Source organism: Anomaloglossus baeobatrachus, unplaced genomic scaffold, assembly GCF_048569485.1.
Source record: "Anomaloglossus baeobatrachus isolate aAnoBae1 unplaced genomic scaffold, aAnoBae1.hap1 Scaffold_914, whole genome shotgun sequence".
Lineage (NCBI taxonomy): Eukaryota > Metazoa > Chordata > Amphibia > Anura > Aromobatidae > Anomaloglossus > Anomaloglossus baeobatrachus.
This window is the reverse complement of record NW_027445310.1, coordinates 36,519-51,820: the sequence shown is the minus strand read 5'-3', so window position 1 is coordinate 51,820 and position 15,302 is coordinate 36,519. Positions and strand designations below refer to the sequence as shown.

At 46.2% G+C, this 15,302-nt stretch overlaps 9 non-coding genes across 9 annotated transcripts; all 9 read right to left on the bottom strand.

Annotated features, from left to right (window-relative positions):
- Positions 1-1,209: 1,209 nt before the first annotated feature.
- On the bottom strand, positions 1,210-1,400 carry LOC142289242 (U2 spliceosomal RNA). The gene has a single exon (XR_012749747.1). It is a non-coding gene; the product is annotated as a U2 spliceosomal RNA (small nuclear RNA).
- Positions 1,401-2,787: 1,387 nt separating this feature from the next.
- Positions 2,788-2,978, bottom strand: LOC142289241 (U2 spliceosomal RNA). The gene has a single exon (XR_012749746.1). It is a non-coding gene; the product is annotated as a U2 spliceosomal RNA (small nuclear RNA).
- A 1,387-nt stretch (positions 2,979-4,365) lies between these two features.
- On the bottom strand, positions 4,366-4,556 carry LOC142289238 (U2 spliceosomal RNA). Its single transcript, XR_012749744.1, has one exon. It is a non-coding gene; the product is annotated as a U2 spliceosomal RNA (small nuclear RNA).
- Positions 4,557-5,943: 1,387 nt separating this feature from the next.
- LOC142289237 (U2 spliceosomal RNA) lies at positions 5,944-6,134 on the bottom strand. The gene has a single exon (XR_012749743.1). It is a non-coding gene; the product is annotated as a U2 spliceosomal RNA (small nuclear RNA).
- A 1,387-nt stretch (positions 6,135-7,521) lies between these two features.
- On the bottom strand, positions 7,522-7,712 carry LOC142289236 (U2 spliceosomal RNA). Its single transcript, XR_012749742.1, has one exon. It is a non-coding gene; the product is annotated as a U2 spliceosomal RNA (small nuclear RNA).
- Positions 7,713-9,099: 1,387 nt separating this feature from the next.
- Positions 9,100-9,290, bottom strand: LOC142289235 (U2 spliceosomal RNA). The gene has a single exon (XR_012749741.1). It is a non-coding gene; the product is annotated as a U2 spliceosomal RNA (small nuclear RNA).
- A 1,387-nt stretch (positions 9,291-10,677) lies between these two features.
- Positions 10,678-10,868, bottom strand: LOC142289234 (U2 spliceosomal RNA). The gene has a single exon (XR_012749740.1). It is a non-coding gene; the product is annotated as a U2 spliceosomal RNA (small nuclear RNA).
- A 1,388-nt stretch (positions 10,869-12,256) lies between these two features.
- On the bottom strand, positions 12,257-12,447 carry LOC142289233 (U2 spliceosomal RNA). Its single transcript, XR_012749739.1, has one exon. It is a non-coding gene; the product is annotated as a U2 spliceosomal RNA (small nuclear RNA).
- Positions 12,448-13,834: 1,387 nt separating this feature from the next.
- Positions 13,835-14,025, bottom strand: LOC142289232 (U2 spliceosomal RNA). Its single transcript, XR_012749738.1, has one exon. It is a non-coding gene; the product is annotated as a U2 spliceosomal RNA (small nuclear RNA).
- Positions 14,026-15,302: the final 1,277 nt, after the last annotated feature.

The following is a 15,302-nucleotide window of genomic DNA, read 5'->3' as shown; positions in this document are numbered from 1 at the left end:
CGCCCACTGCAATGAATCTGAATAACTCCTCCTTTAGGGCGCAAGCAACTCCCCTCCCCCTTGCAGTCTTTCCAATTCACGATACAAAAAGACGGACAGGACAGGTTGCCTGACTTTCCGTCACTGCCACCCTTTGCCATCCTTACCCGTAGAAAGCCCTTTCATCATCCCCAAACCCTAATCTTTTCCCTTTCCTTCCCAGCCCCCAAACCCTGCCCTCTGTACCTTTCTCACCACCCGCTTCCCTTCTCCTGTCATCCCCCTACCACCCGGGAAAAAAAGAGATTGCCCCCTCCTTCCACTAGCCCACCCTCCCACCCAAAGAACAACTTCTTCTGCGCAGCTTGTTTTCTAGGCAGCAGCGCTATTGTGATGTCATCGGGGGGCATTGTGACAAGCCGCCAGTGTTCCGTCTCTTCATGTTGTGCACAGTTCAAACGGAAAATACATCAACAGGCAGACTACAGAAAAGCTTACTATCAAAGGTTAGAGGGGGGCTTTCTCAGAGGGCTTTTTACAGTTTTTCTATTCCCAATTAGCCGTTTAAGTGTACTTATTGAAAGTAGTAATTCTTTCATAGACCGCCCTTTCTTAGTATTTGACGTTCCTTATATTGCGGTATGAGGCTTCGCAGTAGGTTGCAAACATTCATCACCCATGACTGTCCCCAATTGAGCTCAGAAGCTCAATGTCTATCATGACCTCTCTTTTAGAATGTCCAAGAGCAAGCAAACTATTCCTCCAGGAGAGGGCGCCAACAGACTACTAAAGAGATCATCATTACTCAAAGAAAACCCCAAAAACCAATGCATGATAGGAATAAACAGGTAACTTTCTTTGGAGTGGAAGCGGAGAGATCGCACCAGATGCCAATTCTAGATCTTATCACACCTGTGGTCACTGCAGCAGCAGGTGAATCCACTTTGTCCAAAAGGGATCTATTCCATTCAATTGCAAATGATCTAGATAAGACAGAGAACTGCAGCACGGGGACATAGCCGAGTTGGTCAGGTTGAGTGGTGATGAGTTTGCTATTTGGATGAATAAAGAAAGTCAAAAGTGTGAAAGATAAAAAACAAAAGGAGGAAGTGTGAAAAGTGAATGGGCCAAATTGAGGTGCATATGAAGACGTATGCTTTCTTCCAATTCATTAAATCGGGCTAATATGAATCAGGTGAATTGAGTTCTGCTTTTGGAAACTGGGTTAAGAAGGGGTGCACCGTTCCTGGAGGTACTGCAATACCAGGTCAATGCGTGGAGTGGACAGAGCAAGCTCTTTTTCCATCTCCCTGTTCTAAAAATCCATTTAATATATGGTCCCCAGATAGGGGACGTATCAGATATTAAACTGATAAGAACAGATACTACACTTGATCTTAGCCAAAAGGCCGAGAAGCGATAACCAGAATTGGTTTGGGCCTCGAGTGGCACCCTGGCCTATGCCGGACACATCTTAGGGAGAGAGAGCGAGAGGGAGACAAACCCACGCCTACACAAGACATTTTGTCACCCAAGCCAACCCTTGAAAAGGCTGCTTTGCAGAGCAAAAACAAGAAGAATGGTGCGTTTTGCAGCCGCCGCCCACTGCAATGAATCTGAATAACTCCTCCTTTAGGGCGCAAGCAACTCCCCTCCCCCTTGCAGTCTTTCCAATTCACGATACAAAAAGACGGACAGGACAGGTTGCCTGACTTTCCGTCACTGCCACCCTTTGCCATCCTTACCCGTAGAAAGCCCTTTCATCATCCCCAAACCCTAATCTTTTCCCTTTCCTTCCCAGCCCCCAAACCCTGCCCTCTGTACCTTTCTCACCACCCGCTTCCCTTCTCCTGTCATCCCCCTACCACCCGGGAAAAAAAGAGATTGCCCCCTCCTTCCACTAGCCCACCCTCCCACCCAAAGAACAACTTCTTCTGCGCAGCTTGTTTTCTAGGCAGCAGCGCTATTGTGATGTCATCGGGGGGCATTGTGACAAGCCGCCAGTGTTCCGTCTCTTCATGTTGTGCACAGTTCAAACGGAAAATACATCAACAGGCAGACTACAGAAAAGCTTACTATCAAAGGTTAGAGGGGGGCTTTCTCAGAGGGCTTTTTACAGTTTTTCTATTCCCAATTAGCCGTTTAAGTGTACTTATTGAAAGTAGTAATTCTTTCATAGGCCGCCCTTTCTTAGTATTTGACGTTCCTTATATTGCGGTATGAGGCTTCGCAGTAGGTTGCAAACATTCATCACCCATGACTGTCCCCAATTGAGCTCAGAAGCTCAATGTCTATCATGACCTCTCTTTTAGAATGTCCAAGAGCAAGCAAACTATTCCTCCAGGAGAGGGCGCCAACAGACTACTAAAGAGATCATCATTACTCAAAGAAAACCCCAAAAACCAATGCATGATAGGAATAAACAGGTAACTTTCTTTGGAGTGGAAGCGGAGAGATCGCACCAGATGCCAATTCTAGATCTTATCACACCTGTGGTCACTGCAGCAGCAGGTGAATCCACTTTGTCCAAAAGGGATCTATTCCATTCAATTGCAAATGATCTAGATAAGACAGAGAACTGCAGCACGGGGACATAGCCGAGTTGGTCAGGTTGAGTGGTGATGAGTTTGCTATTTGGATGAATAAAGAAAGTCAAAAGTGTGAAAGATAAAAAACAAAAGGAGGAAGTGTGAAAAGTGAATGGGCCAAATTGAGGTGCATATGAAGACGTATGCTTTCTTCCAATTCATTAAATCGGGCTAATATGAATCAGGTGAATTGAGTTCTGCTTTTGGAAACTGGGTTAAGAAGGGGTGCACCGTTCCTGGAGGTACTGCAATACCAGGTCAATGCGTGGAGTGGACAGAGCAAGCTCTTTTTCCATCTCCCTGTTCTAAAAATCCATTTAATATATGGTCCCCAGATAGGGGACGTATCAGATATTAAACTGATAAGAACAGATACTACACTTGATCTTAGCCAAAAGGCCGAGAAGCGATAACCAGAATTGGTTTGGGCCTCGAGTGGCACCCTGGCCTATGCCGGACACATCTTAGGGAGAGAGAGCGAGAGGGAGACAAACCCACGCCTACACAAGACATTTTGTCACCCAAGCCAACCCTTGAAAAGGCTGCTTTGCAGAGCAAAAACAAGAAGAATGGTGCGTTTTGCAGCCGCCGCCCACTGCAATGAATCTGAATAACTCCTCCTTTAGGGCGCAAGCAACTCCCCTCCCCCTTGCAGTCTTTCCAATTCACGATACAAAAAGACGGACAGGACAGGTTGCCTGACTTTCCGTCACTGCCACCCTTTGCCATCCTTACCCGTAGAAAGCCCTTTTATCATCCCCAAACCCTAATCTTTTCCCTTTCCTTCCCAGCCCCCAAACCCTGCCCTCTGTACCTTTCTCACCACCCGCTTCCCTTCTCCTGTCATCCCCCTACCACCCGGGAAAAAAAGAGATTGCCCCCTCCTTCCACTAGCCCACCCTCCCACCCAAAGAACAACTTCTTCTGCGCAGCTTGTTTTCTAGGCAGCAGCGCTATTGTGATGTCATCGGGGGGCATTGTGACAAGCCGCCAGTGTTCCGTCTCTTCATGTTGTGCACAGTTCAAACGGAAAATACATCAACAGGCAGACTACAGAAAAGCTTACTATCAAAGGTTAGAGGGGGGCTTTCTCAGAGGGCTTTTTACAGTTTTTCTATTCCCAATTAGCCGTTTAAGTGTACTTATTGAAAGTAGTAATTCTTTCATAGGCCGCCCTTTCTTAGTATTTGACGTTCCTTATATTGCGGTATGAGGCTTCGCAGTAGGTTGCAAACATTCATCACCCATGACTGTCCCCAATTGAGCTCAGAAGCTCAATGTCTATCATGACCTCTCTTTTAGAATGTCCAAGAGCAAGCAAACTATTCCTCCAGGAGAGGGCGCCAACAGACTACTAAAGAGATCATCATTACTCAAAGAAAACCCCAAAAACCAATGCATGATAGGAATAAACAGGTAACTTTCTTTGGAGTGGAAGCGGAGAGATCGCACCAGATGCCAATTCTAGATCTTATCACACCTGTGGTCACTGCAGCAGCAGGTGAATCCACTTTGTCCAAAAGGGATCTATTCCATTCAATTGCAAATGATCTAGATAAGACAGAGAACTGCAGCACGGGGACATAGCCGAGTTGGTCAGGTTGAGTGGTGATGAGTTTGCTATTTGGATGAATAAAGAAAGTCAAAAGTGTGAAAGATAAAAAACAAAAGGAGGAAGTGTGAAAAGTGAATGGGCCAAATTGAGGTGCATATGAAGACGTATGCTTTCTTCCAATTCATTAAATCGGGCTAATATGAATCAGGTGAATTGAGTTCTGCTTTTGGAAACTGGGTTAAGAAGGGGTGCACCGTTCCTGGAGGTACTGCAATACCAGGTCAATGCGTGGAGTGGACAGAGCAAGCTCTTTTTCCATCTCCCTGTTCTAAAAATCCATTTAATATATGGTCCCCAGATAGGGGACGTATCAGATATTAAACTGATAAGAACAGATACTACACTTGATCTTAGCCAAAAGGCCGAGAAGCGATAACCAGAATTGGTTTGGGCCTCGAGTGGCACCCTGGCCTATGCCGGACACATCTTAGGGAGAGAGAGCGAGAGGGAGACAAACCCACGCCTACACAAGACATTTTGTCACCCAAGCCAACCCTTGAAAAGGCTGCTTTGCAGAGCAAAAACAAGAAGAATGGTGCGTTTTGCAGCCGCCGCCCACTGCAATGAATCTGAATAACTCCTCCTTTAGGGCGCAAGCAACTCCCCTCCCCCTTGCAGTCTTTCCAATTCACGATACAAAAAGACGGACAGGACAGGTTGCCTGACTTTCCGTCACTGCCACCCTTTGCCATCCTTACCCGTAGAAAGCCCTTTCATCATCCCCAAACCCTAATCTTTTCCCTTTCCTTCCCAGCCCCCAAACCCTGCCCTCTGTACCTTTCTCACCACCCGCTTCCCTTCTCCTGTCATCCCCCTACCACCCGGGAAAAAAAGAGATTGCCCCCTCCTTCCACTAGCCCACCCTCCCACCCAAAGAACAACTTCTTCTGCGCAGCTTGTTTTCTAGGCAGCAGCGCTATTGTGATGTCATCGGGGGGCATTGTGACAAGCCGCCAGTGTTCCGTCTCTTCATGTTGTGCACAGTTCAAACGGAAAATACATCAACAGGCAGACTACAGAAAAGCTTACTATCAAAGGTTAGAGGGGGGCTTTCTCAGAGGGCTTTTTACAGTTTTTCTATTCCCAATTAGCCGTTTAAGTGTACTTATTGAAAGTAGTAATTCTTTCATAGGCCGCCCTTTCTTAGTATTTGACGTTCCTTATATTGCGGTATGAGGCTTCGCAGTAGGTTGCAAACATTCATCACCCATGACTGTCCCCAATTGAGCTCAGAAGCTCAATGTCTATCATGACCTCTCTTTTAGAATGTCCAAGAGCAAGCAAACTATTCCTCCAGGAGAGGGCGCCAACAGACTACTAAAGAGATCATCATTACTCAAAGAAAACCCCAAAAACCAATGCATGATAGGAATAAACAGGTAACTTTCTTTGGAGTGGAAGCGGAGAGATCGCACCAGATGCCAATTCTAGATCTTATCACACCTGTGGTCACTGCAGCAGCAGGTGAATCCACTTTGTCCAAAAGGGATCTATTCCATTCAATTGCAAATGATCTAGATAAGACAGAGAACTGCAGCACGGGGACATAGCCGAGTTGGTCAGGTTGAGTGGTGATGAGTTTGCTATTTGGATGAATAAAGAAAGTCAAAAGTGTGAAAGATAAAAAACAAAAGGAGGAAGTGTGAAAAGTGAATGGGCCAAATTGAGGTGCATATGAAGACGTATGCTTTCTTCCAATTCATTAAATCGGGCTAATATGAATCAGGTGAATTGAGTTCTGCTTTTGGAAACTGGGTTAAGAAGGGGTGCACCGTTCCTGGAGGTACTGCAATACCAGGTCAATGCGTGGAGTGGACAGAGCAAGCTCTTTTTCCATCTCCCTGTTCTAAAAATCCATTTAATATATGGTCCCCAGATAGGGGACGTATCAGATATTAAACTGATAAGAACAGATACTACACTTGATCTTAGCCAAAAGGCCGAGAAGCGATAACCAGAATTGGTTTGGGCCTCGAGTGGCACCCTGGCCTATGCCGGACACATCTTAGGGAGAGAGAGCGAGAGGGAGACAAACCCACGCCTACACAAGACATTTTGTCACCCAAGCCAACCCTTGAAAAGGCTGCTTTGCAGAGCAAAAACAAGAAGAATGGTGCGTTTTGCAGCCGCCGCCCACTGCAATGAATCTGAATAACTCCTCCTTTAGGGCGCAAGCAACTCCCCTCCCCCTTGCAGTCTTTCCAATTCACGATACAAAAAGACGGACAGGACAGGTTGCCTGACTTTCCGTCACTGCCACCCTTTGCCATCCTTACCCGTAGAAAGCCCTTTCATCATCCCCAAACCCTAATCTTTTCCCTTTCCTTCCCAGCCCCCAAACCCTGCCCTCTGTACCTTTCTCACCACCCGCTTCCCTTCTCCTGTCATCCCCCTACCACCCGGGAAAAAAAGAGATTGCCCCCTCCTTCCACTAGCCCACCCTCCCACCCAAAGAACAACTTCTTCTGCGCAGCTTGTTTTCTAGGCAGCAGCGCTATTGTGATGTCATCGGGGGGCATTGTGACAAGCCGCCAGTGTTCCGTCTCTTCATGTTGTGCACAGTTCAAACGGAAAATACATCAACAGGCAGACTACAGAAAAGCTTACTATCAAAGGTTAGAGGGGGGCTTTCTCAGAGGGCTTTTTACAGTTTTTCTATTCCCAATTAGCCGTTTAAGTGTACTTATTGAAAGTAGTAATTCTTTCATAGGCCGCCCTTTCTTAGTATTTGACGTTCCTTATATTGCGGTATGAGGCTTCGCAGTAGGTTGCAAACATTCATCACCCATGACTGTCCCCAATTGAGCTCAGAAGCTCAATGTCTATCATGACCTCTCTTTTAGAATGTCCAAGAGCAAGCAAACTATTCCTCCAGGAGAGGGCGCCAACAGACTACTAAAGAGATCATCATTACTCAAAGAAAACCCCAAAAACCAATGCATGATAGGAATAAACAGGTAACTTTCTTTGGAGTGGAAGCGGAGAGATCGCACCAGATGCCAATTCTAGATCTTATCACACCTGTGGTCACTGCAGCAGCAGGTGAATCCACTTTGTCCAAAAGGGATCTATTCCATTCAATTGCAAATGATCTAGATAAGACAGAGAACTGCAGCACGGGGACATAGCCGAGTTGGTCAGGTTGAGTGGTGATGAGTTTGCTATTTGGATGAATAAAGAAAGTCAAAAGTGTGAAAGATAAAAAACAAAAGGAGGAAGTGTGAAAAGTGAATGGGCCAAATTGAGGTGCATATGAAGACGTATGCTTTCTTCCAATTCATTAAATCGGGCTAATATGAATCAGGTGAATTGAGTTCTGCTTTTGGAAACTGGGTTAAGAAGGGGTGCACCGTTCCTGGAGGTACTGCAATACCAGGTCAATGCGTGGAGTGGACAGAGCAAGCTCTTTTTCCATCTCCCTGTTCTAAAAATCCATTTAATATATGGTCCCCAGATAGGGGACGTATCAGATATTAAACTGATAAGAACAGATACTACACTTGATCTTAGCCAAAAGGCCGAGAAGCGATAACCAGAATTGGTTTGGGCCTCGAGTGGCACCCTGGCCTATGCCGGACACATCTTAGGGAGAGAGAGCGAGAGGGAGACAAACCCACGCCTACACAAGACATTTTGTCACCCAAGCCAACCCTTGAAAAGGCTGCTTTGCAGAGCAAAAACAAGAAGAATGGTGCGTTTTGCAGCCGCCGCCCACTGCAATGAATCTGAATAACTCCTCCTTTAGGGCGCAAGCAACTCCCCTCCCCCTTGCAGTCTTTCCAATTCACGATACAAAAAGACGGACAGGACAGGTTGCCTGACTTTCCGTCACTGCCACCCTTTGCCATCCTTACCCGTAGAAAGCCCTTTCATCATCCCCAAACCCTAATCTTTTCCCTTTCCTTCCCAGCCCCCAAACCCTGCCCTCTGTACCTTTCTCACCACCCGCTTCCCTTCTCCTGTCATCCCCCTACCACCCGGGAAAAAAAGAGATTGCCCCCTCCTTCCACTAGCCCACCCTCCCACCCAAAGAACAACTTCTTCTGCGCAGCTTGTTTTCTAGGCAGCAGCGCTATTGTGATGTCATCGGGGGGCATTGTGACAAGCCGCCAGTGTTCCGTCTCTTCATGTTGTGCACAGTTCAAACGGAAAATACATCAACAGGCAGACTACAGAAAAGCTTACTATCAAAGGTTAGAGGGGGGCTTTCTCAGAGGGCTTTTTACAGTTTTTCTATTCCCAATTAGCCGTTTAAGTGTACTTATTGAAAGTAGTAATTCTTTCATAGGCCGCCCTTTCTTAGTATTTGACGTTCCTTATATTGCGGTATGAGGCTTCGCAGTAGGTTGCAAACATTCATCACCCATGACTGTCCCCAATTGAGCTCAGAAGCTCAATGTCTATCATGACCTCTCTTTTAGAATGTCCAAGAGCAAGCAAACTATTCCTCCAGGAGAGGGCGCCAACAGACTACTAAAGAGATCATCATTACTCAAAGAAAACCCCAAAAACCAATGCATGATAGGAATAAACAGGTAACTTTCTTTGGAGTGGAAGCGGAGAGATCGCACCAGATGCCAATTCTAGATCTTATCACACCTGTGGTCACTGCAGCAGCAGGTGAATCCACTTTGTCCAAAAGGGATCTTTTCCATTCAATTGCAAATGATCTAGATAAGACAGAGAACTGCAGCACGGGGACATAGCCGAGTTGGTCAGGTTGAGTGGTGATGAGTTTGCTATTTGGATGAATAAAGAAAGTCAAAAGTGTGAAAGATAAAAAACAAAAGGAGGAAGTGTGAAAAGTGAATGGGCCAAATTGAGGTGCATATGAAGACGTATGCTTTCTTCCAATTCATTAAATCGGGCTAATATGAATCAGGTGAATTGAGTTCTGCTTTTGGAAACTGGGTTAAGAAGGGGTGCACCGTTCCTGGAGGTACTGCAATACCAGGTCAATGCGTGGAGTGGACAGAGCAAGCTCTTTTTCCATCTCCCTGTTCTAAAAATCCATTTAATATATGGTCCCCAGATAGGGGACGTATCAGATATTAAACTGATAAGAACAGATACTACACTTGATCTTAGCCAAAAGGCCGAGAAGCGATAACCAGAATTGGTTTGGGCCTCGAGTGGCACCCTGGCCTATGCCGGACACATCTTAGGGAGAGAGAGCGAGAGGGAGACAAACCCACGCCTACACAAGACATTTTGTCACCCAAGCCAACCCTTGAAAAGGCTGCTTTGCAGAGCAAAAACAAGAAGAATGGTGCGTTTTGCAGCCGCCGCCCACTGCAATGAATCTGAATAACTCCTCCTTTAGGGCGCAAGCAACTCCCCTCCCCCTTGCAGTCTTTCCAATTCACGATACAAAAAGACGGACAGGACAGGTTGCCTGACTTTCCGTCACTGCCACCCTTTGCCATCCTTACCCGTAGAAAGCCCTTTCATCATCCCCAAACCCTAATCTTTTCCCTTTCCTTCCCAGCCCCCAAACCCTGCCCTCTGTACCTTTCTCACCACCCGCTTCCCTTCTCCTGTCATCCCCCTACCACCCGGGAAAAAAAGAGATTGCCCCCTCCTTCCACTAGCCCACCCTCCCACCCAAAGAACAACTTCTTCTGCGCAGCTTGTTTTCTAGGCAGCAGCGCTATTGTGATGTCATCGGGGGGCATTGTGACAAGCCGCCAGTGTTCCGTCTCTTCATGTTGTGCACAGTTCAAACGGAAAATACATCAACAGGCAGACTACAGAAAAGCTTACTATCAAAGGTTAGAGGGGGGCTTTCTCAGAGGGCTTTTTACAGTTTTTCTATTCCCAATTAGCCGTTTAAGTGTACTTATTGAAAGTAGTAATTCTTTCATAGGCCGCCCTTTCTTAGTATTTGACGTTCCTTATATTGCGGTATGAGGCTTCGCAGTAGGTTGCAAACATTCATCACCCATGACTGTCCCCAATTGAGCTCAGAAGCTCAATGTCTATCATGACCTCTCTTTTAGAATGTCCAAGAGCAAGCAAACTATTCCTCCAGGAGAGGGCGCCAACAGACTACTAAAGAGATCATCATTACTCAAAGAAAACCCCAAAAACCAATGCATGATAGGAATAAACAGGTAACTTTCTTTGGAGTGGAAGCGGAGAGATCGCACCAGATGCCAATTCTAGATCTTATCACACCTGTGGTCACTGCAGCAGCAGGTGAATCCACTTTGTCCAAAAGGGATCTATTCCATTCAATTGCAAATGATCTAGATAAGACAGAGAACTGCAGCACGGGGACATAGCCGAGTTGGTCAGGTTGAGTGGTGATGAGTTTGCTATTTGGATGAATAAAGAAAGTCAAAAGTGTGAAAGATAAAAAACAAAAGGAGGAAGTGTGAAAAGTGAATGGGCCAAATTGAGGTGCATATGAAGACGTATGCTTTCTTCCAATTCATTAAATCGGGCTAATATGAATCAGGTGAATTGAGTTCTGCTTTTGGAAACTGGGTTAAGAAGGGGTGCACCGTTCCTGGAGGTACTGCAATACCAGGTCAATGCGTGGAGTGGACAGAGCAAGCTCTTTTTCCATCTCCCTGTTCTAAAAATCCATTTAATATATGGTCCCCAGATAGGGGACGTATCAGATATTAAACTGATAAGAACAGATACTACACTTGATCTTAGCCAAAAGGCCGAGAAGCGATAACCAGAATTGGTTTGGGCCTCGAGTGGCACCCTGGCCTATGCCGGACACATCTTAGGGAGAGAGAGCGAGAGGGAGACAAACCCACGCCTACACAAGACATTTTGTCACCCAAGCCAACCCTTGAAAAGGCTGCTTTGCAGAGCAAAAACAAGAAGAATGGTGCGTTTTGCAGCCGCCGCCCACTGCAATGAATCTGAATAACTCCTCCTTTAGGGCGCAAGCAACTCCCCTCCCCCTTGCAGTCTTTCCAATTCACGATACAAAAAGACGGACAGGACAGGTTGCCTGACTTTCCGTCACTGCCACCCTTTGCCATCCTTACCCGTAGAAAGCCCTTTCATCATCCCCAAACCCTAATCTTTTCCCTTTCCTTCCCAGCCCCCAAACCCTGCCCTCTGTACCTTTCTCACCACCCGCTTCCCTTCTCCTGTCATCCCCCTACCACCCGGGAAAAAAAGAGATTGCCCCCTCCTTCCACTAGCCCACCCTCCCACCCAAAGAACAACTTCTTCTGCGCAGCTTGTTTTCTAGGCAGCAGCGCTATTGTGATGTCATCGGGGGGCATTGTGACAAGCCGCCAGTGTTCCGTCTCTTCATGTTGTGCACAGTTCAAACGGAAAATACATCAACAGGCAGACTACAGAAAAGCTTACTATCAAAGGTTAGAGGGGGGCTTTCTCAGAGGGCTTTTTACAGTTTTTCTATTCCCAATTAGCCGTTTAAGTGTACTTATTGAAAGTAGTAATTCTTTCATAGGCCGCCCTTTCTTAGTATTTGACGTTCCTTATATTGCGGTATGAAGGCTTCGCAGTAGGTTGCAAACATTCATCACCCATGACTGTCCCCAATTGAGCTCAGAAGCTCAATGTCTATCATGACCTCTCTTTTAGAATGTCCAAGAGCAAGCAAACTATTCCTCCAGGAGAGGGCGCCAACAGACTACTAAAGAGATCATCATTACTCAAAGAAAACCCCAAAAACCAATGCATGATAGGAATAAACAGGTAACTTTCTTTGGAGTGGAAGCGGAGAGATCGCACCAGATGCCAATTCTAGATCTTATCACACCTGTGGTCACTGCAGCAGCAGGTGAATCCACTTTGTCCAAAAGGGATCTATTCCATTCAATTGCAAATGATCTAGATAAGACAGAGAACTGCAGCACGGGGACATAGCCGAGTTGGTCAGGTTGAGTGGTGATGAGTTTGCTATTTGGATGAATAAAGAAAGTCAAAAGTGTGAAAGATAAAAAACAAAAGGAGGAAGTGTGAAAAGTGAATGGGCCAAATTGAGGTGCATATGAAGACGTATGCTTTCTTCCAATTCATTAAATCGGGCTAATATGAATCAGGTGAATTGAGTTCTGCTTTTGGAAACTGGGTTAAGAAGGGGTGCACCGTTCCTGGAGGTACTGCAATACCAGGTCAATGCGTGGAGTGGACAGAGCAAGCTCTTTTTCCATCTCCCTGTTCTAAAAATCCATTTAATATATGGTCCCCAGATAGGGGACGTATCAGATATTAAACTGATAAGAACAGATACTACACTTGATCTTAGCCAAAAGGCCGAGAAGCGATAACCAGAATTGGTTTGGGCCTCGAGTGGCACCCTGGCCTATGCCGGACACATCTTAGGGAGAGAGAGCGAGAGGGAGACAAACCCACGCCTACACAAGACATTTTGTCACCCAAGCCAACCCTTGAAAAGGCTGCTTTGCAGAGCAAAAACAAGAAGAATGGTGCGTTTTGCAGCCGCCGCCCACTGCAATGAATCTGAATAACTCCTCCTTTAGGGCGCAAGCAACTCCCCTCCCCCTTGCAGTCTTTCCAATTCACGATACAAAAAGACGGACAGGACAGGTTGCCTGACTTTCCGTCACTGCCACCCTTTGCCATCCTTACCCGTAGAAAGCCCTTTCATCATCCCCAAACCCTAATCTTTTCCCTTTCCTTCCCAGCCCCCAAACCCTGCCCTCTGTACCTTTCTCACCACCCGCTTCCCTTCTCCTGTCATCCCCCTACCACCCGGGAAAAAAAGAGATTGCCCCCTCCTTCCACTAGCCCACCCTCCCACCCAAAGAACAACTTCTTCTGCGCAGCTTGTTTTCTAGGCAGCAGCGCTATTGTGATGTCATCGGGGGGCATTGTGACAAGCCGCCAGTGTTCCGTCTCTTCATGTTGTGCACAGTTCAAACGGAAAATACATCAACAGGCAGACTACAGAAAAGCTTACTATCAAAGGTTAGAGGGGGGCTTTCTCAGAGGGCTTTTTACAGTTTTTCTATTCCCAATTAGCCGTTTAAGTGTACTTATTGAAAGTAGTAATTCTTTCATAGGCCGCCCTTTCTTAGTATTTGACGTTCCTTATATTGCGGTATGAGGCTTCGCAGTAGGTTGCAAACATTCATCACCCATGACTGTCCCCAATTGAGCTCAGAAGCTCAATGTCTATCATGACCTCTCTTTTAGAATGTCCAAGAGCAAGCAAACTATTCCTCCAGGAGAGGGCGCCAACAGACTACTAAAGAGATCATCATTACTCAAAGAAAACCCCAAAAACCAATGCATGATAGGAATAAACAGGTAACTTTCTTTGGAGTGGAAGCGGAGAGATCGCACCAGATGCCAATTCTAGATCTTATCACACCTGTGGTCACTGCAGCAGCAGGTGAATCCACTTTGTCCAAAAGGGATCTATTCCATTCAATTGCAAATGATCTAGATAAGACAGAGAACTGCAGCACGGGGACATAGCCGAGTTGGTCAGGTTGAGTGGTGATGAGTTTGCTATTTGGATGAATAAAGAAAGTCAAAAGTGTGAAAGATAAAAAACAAAAGGAGGAAGTGTGAAAAGTGAATGGGCCAAATTGAGGTGCATATGAAGACGTATGCTTTCTTCCAATTCATTAAATCGGGCTAATATGAATCAGGTGAATTGAGTTCTGCTTTTGGAAACTGGGTTAAGAAGGGGTGCACCGTTCCTGGAGGTACTGCAATACCAGGTCAATGCGTGGAGTGGACAGAGCAAGCTCTTTTTCCATCTCCCTGTTCTAAAAATCCATTTAATATATGGTCCCCAGATAGGGGACGTATCAGATATTAAACTGATAAGAACAGATACTACACTTGATCTTAGCCAAAAGGCCGAGAAGCGATAACCAGAATTGGTTTGGGCCTCGAGTGGCACCCTGGCCTATGCCGGACACATCTTAGGGAGAGAGAGCGAGAGGGAGACAAACCCACGCCTACACAAGACATTTTGTCACCCAAGCCAACCCTTGAAAAGGCTGCTTTGCAGAGCAAAAACAAGAAGAATGGTGCGTTTTGCAGCCGCCGCCCACTGCAATGAATCTGAATAACTCCTCCTTTAGGGCGCAAGCAACTCCCCTCCCCCTTGCAGTCTTTCCAATTCACGATACAAAAAGACGGACAGGACAGGTTGCCTGACTTTCCGTCACTGCCACCCTTTGCCATCCTTACCCGTAGAAAGCCCTTTCATCATCCCCAAACCCTAATCTTTTCCCTTTCCTTCCCAGCCCCCAAACCCTGCCCTCTGTACCTTTCTCACCACCCGCTTCCCTTCTCCTGTCATCCCCCTACCACCCGGGAAAAAAAGAGATTGCCCCCTCCTTCCACTAGCCCACCCTCCCACCCAAAGAACAACTTCTTCTGCGCAGCTTGTTTTCTAGGCAGCAGCGCTATTGTGATGTCATCGGGGGGCATTGTGACAAGCCGCCAGTGTTCCGTCTCTTCATGTTGTGCACAGTTCAAACGGAAAATACATCAACAGGCAGACTACAGAAAAGCTTACTATCAAAGGTTAGAGGGGGGCTTTCTCAGAGGGCTTTTTACAGTTTTTCTATTCCCAATTAGCCGTTTAAGTGTACTTATTGAAAGTAGTAATTCTTTCATAGGCCGCCCTTTCTTAGTATTTGACGTTCCTTATATTGCGGTATGAGGCTTCGCAGTAGGTTGCAAACATTCATCACCCATGACTGTCCCCAATTGAGCTCAGAAGCTCAATGTCTATCATGACCTCTCTTTTAGAATGTCCAAGAGCAAGCAAACTATTCCTCCAGGAGAGGGCGCCAACAGACTACTAAAGAGATCATCATTACTCAAAGAAAACCCCAAAAACCAATGCATGATAGGAATAAACAGGTAACTTTCTTTGGAGTGGAAGCGGAGAGATCGCACCAGATGCCAATTCTAGATCTTATCACACCTGTGGTCACTGCAGCAGCAGGTGAATCCACTTTGTCCAAAAGGGATCTATTCCATTCAATTGCAAATGATCTAGATAAGACAGAGAACTGCAGCACGGGGACATAGCCGAGTTGGTCAGGTTGAGTGGTGATGAGTTTGCTATTTGGATGAATAAAGAAAGTCAAAAGTGTGAAAGATAAAAAACAAAAGGAGGAAGTGTGAAAAGT